Source organism: Phragmites australis, chromosome 2, assembly GCF_958298935.1.
Source record: "Phragmites australis chromosome 2, lpPhrAust1.1, whole genome shotgun sequence".
Classification (NCBI taxonomy): domain Eukaryota; kingdom Viridiplantae; phylum Streptophyta; class Magnoliopsida; order Poales; family Poaceae; genus Phragmites; species Phragmites australis.
Genome location: NC_084922.1, coordinates 35,580,660 through 35,591,213, shown reverse-complemented (window position 1 = coordinate 35,591,213; position 10,554 = coordinate 35,580,660).

The following is a 10,554-nucleotide window of genomic DNA, read 5'->3' as shown; positions in this document are numbered from 1 at the left end:
TGTCTTTGGCCACACACTGACATGTGGGACCCATCGGTCGAAACTCCCTCCCCAGGACCAGTCCATGGTGCATCCCTCTCTCAGCTCACACTGGTTCACAAGTTTAGTGGACAAGTCCGTAGAATAGTGCCATTTTCTATTTCCAGGATTTCTTTTCCGGCAAAACTTCTGATAGCAATAACTCATTTGTTTCAACTCCGATTTTGGCAATTCTTTCACCGATATTCATATAAAATCATAATCTATGTCCCGGCCAAATCTAGTAATTTTTGGAGATCTTTTAATTTTCTATGTCCCAGGGATGTCTATGTCCGTGGCTTCTCAAACCAACACCTTGCCGGTTGGGTGCCTATAGTTGCTAGAGTTATTTACTCGAGTAGCCTGGATCTAAGCCACATCAAGCAAAGTCTTCAAATGGTTGATCATTGAGGTTCAAGGATTCGTCGGATCCAATTCGGGAAAGGATCTTTGAATCAAATGAGCACCCTGGACGTTGGTTTCTGGAGTACTAAAAACACCACAGCCAACGTTCAGCTATGACTGAATCGATGTTGCTTTGTGATCGCTGTTCTAAGGGAGTTTGTTCCTCAATATTGGAGCTATTGTTGGTGGAGGCATCCCCTAACCGAGAGGCGTCCCCACAACAAGTCGTCGTCGAATATTAAGGTTTAACTGACTATCCATATTCCGTCGATGATGAGTGGTATCAAGGGCATGCAAGGCTCTGGCCATGGACGCCCCTACGGTAACCCTCTGGCAACGATGATACCTTTGGTAGCAGTTGTCACTGCTAGATCCTCAGAGATTCCTACACCATTGTTCACCACAATGTTTGGATCTTTCGTGTTCTGCTCAGCGGGTGTGCCGTCAGCTCCATCCATGAACACAAATGGATATGTTCAATGACTCTGGCCATCGATGGAGCCGTCATCTCAACTCTCATGACTTTCACTACCGCTATCGATGTCCATGAACTGAAGAACGTTAGGCTCATTGGGATCCCAATCGAGGTGTCCTACCTCGCTGTATGCGTCCAATGGGCTGGACTTGATGATACTGGTTTATATCAATCCACCTTGATCGACGTTAGGCTTATTAGGATCCCAGTCGAGGTGTCCCACCTCGCGGTATGCATACAATAGGCCGGACTTGATGATACCGGTGTAGATCAGTCCACTTTGATCATCCTTGCGGTACGCCATTATTCTGAAGGTGATCTTAGAGCCAACAGGAGGCGATGTGAAGACGCTTCCCGATGGACTCAAGGAACTCTGACAGGCTAGTCTAGCCTCAATCTTCTCAAAGAACGATGTTGTTGAGCCGCTATGGATGCTATCAGCTATCACGGTTTTTGATATGGTGGCTAATCAACATACATGAAGCTAGCAACGCGATGGAAGATTGTAGCCACTATGTGAAAAAAGGGCTTCTGTGATGGGTGATTAGTGATGGATACCACACTCGTCACTCCGAATGCGTTATTAATGAGTCGTCATTAGTGATGGGTTAAGATCCGTTACTTATGATGTCATAGGTGACGGATCGTAACAGTGACTCGTCACTAATGACTGAACATAAGTGACGGGTTGTAATATCGACCCATCACTTATGACTTATAAAAAATTTCATGTTTTTTAACATGAAAAAGTCAAAAAAAAATATTTTATTTCACCCGAGCTACCCAACGTAGGGCCCATTGCATATGCGCCATAAGCCATGCCATTTTTTAAACTATTTTTTAGTCTGCGTTCCGTGGGTCTCGAACCCACGACATCCTCTCGCCCGCATAGCTCCCTTGCCACCCCACCTATCACGTAGTTATGATAGAAAGTGGATATTTTATTATTTTAATCTTTTTTGCCAAAAGTCATAGGTGACGGGTCATAATCGTGACCTATCACTTATGACTAATTAGTGACGGGTTAGAACCGTAACCTGTCACTAATAACTGAACATTAGTGATGGATCGTAATCTTGATCCATCACTAATGACTGATTTTGCTTCATCTAAATTTGTACAAATATTTTACAAATTTCTGCAAGGGTTATAATTCGTATAAATATTTTATGAATCTCTGAATATCTCATCCAAATTATCACAATTTAATAAGTGATCCAGAGTGCATTTAGTAAAACGGGCATTATACGGACTCCAATTTCAACATTTTTTTAACTTTACAAACATCTAAAACAAAGTTACATCCATTTCTCCCTGACTATGTCAGGTTCGGCAAATTTTTCGAGGCCAAATTCGGACTATAAGATTGAGTTCTCGTCCTCTGAAGTTTCTTTACCGTTTTCAGAATGTATGTTTGTATCCATAGCCACCATCCCTTACGTCAAATTTGAACAGAAATGTACAATAACTTATATTCTAGTGTTGCTGAGTTGAGAAAAAATAAGACAAAAATAAAAGAAAAATATAAAAATATTTGTGAATAACCTATTGCATTCCATCTATTCTAAAATGAAAGACTATATAAATCCAACTAGTCTTATCTTCATGCAGAATGGTTTATCTTCATGCTGAGGGTGGCGAGAAGTTCATCCATAAGTCTTTGGTTTGATTTGTGCATGTTTTAAAAATTCAAATTTAAAATTGATGTATATTTGAAGTATTTTGTCCAATCTAACTCTTATTTAATTTGATTTGTTGAAAAAAAATTAAAAGTTCAATTTTTTATTGAAATTTATTAAATGGCTAAAACACAAGGGTGGTACATGGCCGAAGCCACCTCTAGACACCAAGCAGCCTTTGGCATATCATTGAGCTGCAAGCCATAATTGGGATGAGCTATCTTATGGAGCACAGCTTAACAGATGCATCGACATCAATGATATCTATTAATCCCTTCCGGGTAACTAGACATTATTGTCTGAGGATTAAAATTCTTTTTCACGGTTAAGTCTACATAAAGACTAATATGTGAATGGTGAATAGATGGAAGTTAATGAAAGATCTGTGAATGGTGAATGGATAAAACTTAATGTAATCAGGTCAATTGGTTACTTAATGTAATCAAGTCAATTGGTTTGGTGATGATAGCAACAGTGATCCTTCACCAATGAAGTCATTTGTACTGCACGAGAAAAATAAAAGAAAAATACCATCATTAATGACATGTCACAACTTGACCTATCACTAATGATCTATTGCTAAATAGCCCCTAGACCTTTTCTAGATTTACTAAATAGCCCCCACCTTTTTACAAAAGACCCATATAACTTCAAACCTTTATAACTTTTTCATACGAGCTACGTTTTAGGCGATTCTTGTGCTCACATGATCGTAGCATTGAGTAATTTTTGTTAGTAGGCTTTTTATAGCGCTTTGCTACCATTTGGTTTACTGTTCTTAATTATTTGTGTTTTCTCTTTTGTCGGTTGGTCCTGAGAGTAGACGATTACGTTTAGAAGCAGTATGAAAATTTCAAGGAGTAGGAGTTCGAGGTAACTAAGAAGCATCTAGGCAAGTGTCCTTGATCACATTGACCCCATTGTAGGAAAGTGTGTCTTTTATTTATACTGCATGCTTGTCAATTTGAATCTCATGTTTAGGGTTATGGGTACGGCTTGGCCAATTAACTAGATGTCCTCCTTACTCTGTACGCATCGATTGACTGTTGGGTGGCACAAAAGGGGGCCTTGCAGGACTAACCGATAAAAGAGAAAACACAAATAACTAAGAACAGTACACTAAATAGTAGCAAATCGTAATAAAAAAAACCGACTAACAGAAAGTACTCGTTGTTATGATCGTGTGAGTGCAAGAATCACCTAAAACAGACCTCGTATGAAAAATATATAAATGTTTGAAGTTATAGGGGTCTTTTGTAAAAAGGTAGGGGCTATTTAGTAAAATAGAAAAGGTCTAGGGGCTTATTTGTAAAATTTTAGGAACTTATATGTAAATAAATAAAACTATAAGGGGGTTAATGTAAAAAACAAGAGCTTTTGTGAAAACAAAAAGTTTAGGGACCTAAATGCAAAATTACCTAATTAAAAATCAGAAAACCGCTGTATTGAAACTTTAGGGGAGTAAACTGAACGGTTTTATACTTTAGGGGGTTATCCGGACTATGCCGATTCTTTGGGGGAGTAAAATGAACTTCTTCCAAATATTTTTAATGCAATTGATTTCATTTAATTATGTGACAAAAACTCAATTGCAATTGTTGTCAGAGGATGATGGATGAGGAACTTTATTGAAAGATGTTTATCCTTTAGTGCAGTTTTCATTTGGATTTTGTGTGTAAAATGAAAAAAAAGAAAGAAAAAAGGAGTCTTTGTGTCTCGTTACCGAGGACCTCGTTTTTTGTGTGAAGCTTGGCATCAAAGTTGCTATTATGGATGGTTTTTGCAGGCCTGTTGGAAGAGACAAGAGGTTTGTTTCAAAAGCCAAGAATCTCCACCATTTTTATGATGACATATTTTTAAGTGCTATTGATAGATAACTTCGAGAGTTCAATGAAAGTTTTGATGAGGTAAAAATATATTTTCTTCTTTGCATGGCATCATTTAATGCTGCTAATTCATTTGCTACTTATGATGAAGGCAACTTGGTTAAGCTTGCTCAGTTCTATCCTAAAGATTTCTCAAGCACAACGTTGATGCACCTTTCATTTCGACTTATGCACTTCATTACTGATATATGTATGGATGAAAGATTTAGAAAATTGAATAATCTTGCTGAGTTTTCCATTATGCTTGTTGAAACAAAAAAGAACACAAATTATGGAATTTTGCACAAGCTTCTCAAATTGGTTCTGATTTTTCTAGTAGCAACAACTAGTGTTGAGAGAGTATTTTCTTCAATGAATTATATGAAGAATAAGCTAAGAAATCGGATGAGGGACTAGCGTTTGAATGATTGCCTAGATATGTTTCTAGAGTGTGACTTTTTTGTGCAAGTCAAGGATAATGATATATCGAACGCTTCCAGCCATGATGAAACACCAACTTGTGTATTTCAGTTATGCTATTGTAAATTTGTGGACTTTTCTGTTAAACATATTTTTTTAAAAAGTTTGAATACCCATTCTGCGAATCCTAGGTACGCGACCGCATGTCTACACGAGACACACTAGTAGTGACAACTTAAATTGAAAATCCGTGCTACCACCACTGCCATCTAACGCTAAGGGAGACAACAGGATGTTGTCGATGATAATCAGAGCTATCGAATATCTAACTATAGGGTATATACGAATAAGAAGTATACTGTATACAGACAGAGTATACCATATGCATGTTCAACAACTTTGGATACTGTAAACTCCAATCAGCGAAACCTGATACACTTGGAGATTTCTAAGACATATACTACAAAGGTCTCAATCGGGTTGTCCGATTCGAGTATGACTAGTATCAAGGTTGGATTCATCTATTTTGCCTTAGCCAACAAGATGAAGGACTCCCTATCAACTATGACCCCTTTATAAGGCGGGGACCCTGACCCCCGGAAGAGAGAGACCTCTAAACCATGAGGCTATCTATATGTACACAACTCGAAGCAAGCAAGTCCAAGACCTTAGCAATGGAGATACTCGGCGACTTCAACCCTAGATTAGTCTAGATTCAATCCCCTCCATTGTAATAGGTCTAGCCACATTGCTCATACCCGAGATATTAATATACAATAACACCCACACAAGATATAGGGTATTACTCCAATCGGTGGCCTGAACATGTATACATCGTGTGTCTTTTTTCGTGCTCAATCCTTGATCTCGAAGGTACCCCAGTTTAATTATGGATATATTGTCAGATACTAATCTTCGACAATTGGCGTGTCAAATAGGCCTTTCATCTATTTTACAGGATTCATCACACCTCATGTGTGCATCCGCATCGGATTCTCTAACACTGACTTCTACGATCACTTCGAGTTAGCGGCAGTCATCTTCGCATCGCCTCCTGCCGGCTCTGAGATCACCTTCAGAACTATGGCGTACCGCTGGGACGATCATGGTGGACTGATCCACACTGGTACCATCGAGTGCAGCCCATTGACTGCATAATGCGAGGTGGGACACCTTAACTGGGATACTAAGGAGCCTAATGTTCTTCAGTTCATGGGTTATCACATCAAATAGAGAGTGAGGGGCTACATCGCATGATTTTGACGCTATGGCTTTACTCTCCACTCGATCCAGTCATTGAGCAGAGAGTCGGGGGCTACATCATATATTTTCGATGATACAGGTATGTTCTTTCTTACTCTCTAATCGGAAAATCTTCACCTTGACCAAAGAGTCGGAGGCTACATAGTAATGTCATATTTCATAAATACATATTTTTTGCAAATGTTTACCTGGATATGCGTTGACTACACTACAATTGATAGAACCAATGGAGGTATGTGTTGGGTTGATGACGAACAACTATACCTCATAAGGCATAACATTATTAGAGATTATCAAACACCTCTCGCCTAACTTCCCACAAGGTTCTGAAGTTCTAGTCGGTCCCATATGTGTTTCTCTATAGAGTTCATGTTCGCGTACTGGTTAAATACGCAAGTCGGTGAAAATTGCAAAAATCATCATCGTATCACTTTCTTCTAGTTTTGCGCTAGTGTTTTTCTTTTTTCTTACTCTTTTGGCTACTTCAAGTACTTACTCGAGAACTGATGTATTTAATAATGTATTTTGTTGAGCTTTCAGGTATCAACGGATATGCAGTCAGCCAGTTTCGAGGATGGTCATAACACATACTAATCGGTATTGTATCTACTTATGCTAACTCTATTTCATCAATAAGGAAATACTAGGCAATAGCATATTAGACAAGTAAGATAATAGTAATGTTACAAGATATCCCCAAACCACAAGACAAATTTCGGATGTTTCGAGTCATAAATTTAAAAAATTAGCTAGAAGGACTACCCTCGCTTCCAGCGTCAGGCAACCTAAGTGCTAAAGACTCGACGAAAACAGTGATCAGAGGCCCGATGCCTTGAATAATGTCTGCTACCTCCTCTAAAGAGCACTCGAACCGCTCCATCACTACTGATGTGTTGAGGTTGGGGTTGTAGCTCTTTAGGAGAACAATCATCGTCTTGGCACTGATGGAAGCCGACTGGTTCATGTAGTCGAGGGTTTGTTCCCTCAGCTTCTGAAGCGATGAAGCCACGGAGTCCCGACTGACAGCCATGGTGTCCTGATCAGTTTCCGATTTCTTCAAAGCACCCCTGAGTTCTTCTAGCACCGTATCCTTCTTCTTGATAACTTTTATTGCCTCATCAATAGCCTCGAGTTTGATATTAAAGTCAGCTTTGAGATCAGGGAAAGCAAAAAAAAACAATTCAGCAGCATTGGTTTAATGTTCAAATCATACACTAATGAACTACAATTAAACTAACCATTGATCTTCTCTTGGCTAGCGGCAAGCACGACATCATTCTCCTCAAGGGCCCTCTGGCAGTCAGTATGATTGATCTCTGAATACTGAGCTTTGGTGTCTGCTACCTGGGTGCATACAGCCTTGATGTGAGCTTCTATCGCTATCAAAGAATCAACAGTTGGCATCGTCAAAAGGGCCTCGGTTGCATTCAGCTTCGAGCTTGGTTTAGGTGCATCCGCGGGAGGTTGACCTGCTCAAGAAGGTGAAGGTGGTGCAACGGAGGAAGTTGGAACCAGCTGACCGGCCAAACCGCTTGTCTTCTGCTCCTTCTATTCCTTCATACATGGTGCCCTGCAATTGATAGGGTCAAGAATGGAAAGGAAAGCCACGATTCAAGGCAAATACTCAGGTCAAACCTTTTGGCAATTAGAATGCTCGAAAGGACATTCGACTTCTTCCTCTTGATTGATATCTTCTTCTTCTTCATACCGGTAGCTTGGATCGGTTGTGTCGAAGAGATTTCTTAGGGGTTCGATGAAGCCAGAGTAGCCATTGCCTGCAAGAAACCCGCCCATAATGATTCATTATCATTCTGGACGTATTGAGCGAGTGCTCAAAAGAATGACTAACATAAGGGGGCAACTTCATAAGAGTTACCTCTCTTATGAGTCGTTAGGCGCGACGGTCACTCGAGGAGGCGATCGATGAGGAGCTTCGACTATCTCCTATAGAAAGGCCACCCACATAGACTGGGCATCAGTTGGTATGTGCTTGATAACCGGAGTAGCAGCTAGATGAATGATCACCTGAGGATTCGATTTCCATATCAGTTGTCTTTTTCTCTTCGTACGCTTGAGGGGCGGCGAGTCGGATGGCGAGGACGATCTCATGGATTGATGAGACCCCTTGACCTCTTGATCGATCAACATTTTCCTCTTGGCCTTAGCTTCTTCTACAACAGCGCTAGTTGCAGGATGATGGCCTTGCTTATCACTAGCGCCAGAGGATGAGGTATCCTCGAGAACAAGGACCCCGGGCGTAGGGATGTTGATCTCTTGGTGGAAGACTGGAATCTGAAATCAAAAAGATGAGTCAGGTTGAACAAGTAATAATCGATGGTTGAGGATTTATGAGGGAGTAGGGCTGAACAGAGCATAGCTGCACCTCTTTAGCAAATAGCTTGCTCAATCGAGCAGCAGTATCTTGCAGAGATGGGTCTGAAAAAGAAGAAGAAAGAGTCACTTGAAAAAGCTCAATTGCAACAACAGAAGCAGCAAAATGCTATATAAATCTTACATCCGACCGTATCTCGGGATCTGTCATCATCTCCAGCATAGTCCCAAACAAAGTGATCATGCGCTTTCGAAGGACTCGACCTCCGACTAATTAAGTCTTTGAACACATGCCACCTAGTTAAACCACTCTGCTAAGTTCATCGATCCTCTTGACGTAATGGGTAGTGTGGTCGGACTCGCGGTGCTTCTTCGACTAGGATGGATTTAGGTGGAGATGGAGGCCCTTATAGACTAAGAGAGAATTGACTGGGTTGGGGTTGGAGATGTAAAACAAATATTTTTTTTCCAATCTTTCTGTCAGGATGAGGTTAGCAAAATTGGGATATAGGAATTCTTCATTCCATTCTGCAGCTGATAACCATAGCCTCCAACACATTTATTATCAGTATTCCTTTTCAAATGATAAAAGTACTGAAACAAATTCAAGCTCCACACGATAACAAGGAAGGCTTCACACAGGTGGGAGAATACACTAAGCATGGTAAATTGAGATGGGATTCATGTGATGGAGTTCGATTTGGTAGCACTTGAGTATGGTGAGAAGGAACTTGGAAGGGGGGACATTGAAACCACATCGGAAAAAAAGATTCAAACACCACAATTTCATGATCAAATTGATAGGAGGGGAATCCTCACCCGACGCTGCCCTCCAGTTGGCCAGCTCGTGAGGAGGAACGATTCCTTCGGCTTCGAGTTCCTGGAGTTTTGATCTTGCATCGTCGAGATTGACCAGGCATTTGTCAGGAGCCTCACTTCGTTCGATTACTAAGGAGAGGCGTCGGCGGCCTTCATGTGGGATTTCTTTTCAGACGAGGAAGGAGTGGCAGCGTTCGCAGGGGAATTGGAAGCCATGGAGTTAAATTTCTATGTGGCGGCACATGCTTGGGTGAAGAAAGATGAAATTTTGTGGGGGAAGACTGATGACAAGAGGGTGAAAGAATAGCTACAGTCTATGTTCGTATAGATAAATAGTCAAGACATATCGTCTCTTTGGTAACCACTCCCTTTACTGTGTCACCTCATTTTGCGTGAAAGACGAAGTGATGGCATCATGCGAATCTTTGCATGTCCATCCGCTCACATCAAATACGCATATACCCAACGGCTCAAATTTTAGAGTTTTTCTTTTTAACTCTACTTAGAGTTAGGTGTCGATAAGTCGAGTTCCAAGCCTTTTTTGAGTCTCGAGTGCAAACAACGGTAGGGTGCTCGACCCCACTATGTTTCCACTCGATAATTTGAAGAGGACTTTTTCCTGCTCGGTTCTTTTGACTACAAGCTTAATCCACCTTACTCGACCATACCTAGATTTCGTAGTACTCTAGTGGACGCTTGTGGAAGCCTTCCCTTTTGAGAAAAGTTAGGGGGCTACTGTTGAATATCTAACTATAGGTATATATGTATAAGGAGTACATCGTATACAGACAAAGTATACCATACGCATGTTCAACAACTCCGGATATTGCAGACCTGAATCTGCGGGACTCGATACACTTGGAGATTTCAAAGATATATACTAGGAAGGTCTCGATCGGGTTGTTCGACTCAAGTACGACTAGTATCTAGGTTGGATTCATCTGCTTTGTCTTGGTCAACAAGATGAAGGACTCCATATCAACTACGACCAGGACTAAGATGATATCAGGACCCCTTTATAAGACAGGGACCCCAACCCCCGGAAGAGAGACCTCTGAACCACGAGACTATCTACACGTACGCAACTTGACATAAGCAAGTCCAAGACCTTAGTAATCGAAGATACTCGTCGACTTTAACCCTAGATTAGTCTAGATCCAATCTCCTTTATTGTAATAGGTCTAACCATATTGCTCATACTCGAGATATTAATATACAACAACACTCATACAGAACGTAGGATATTACTCCAATCAAATGTTTGAACCTATATACATCA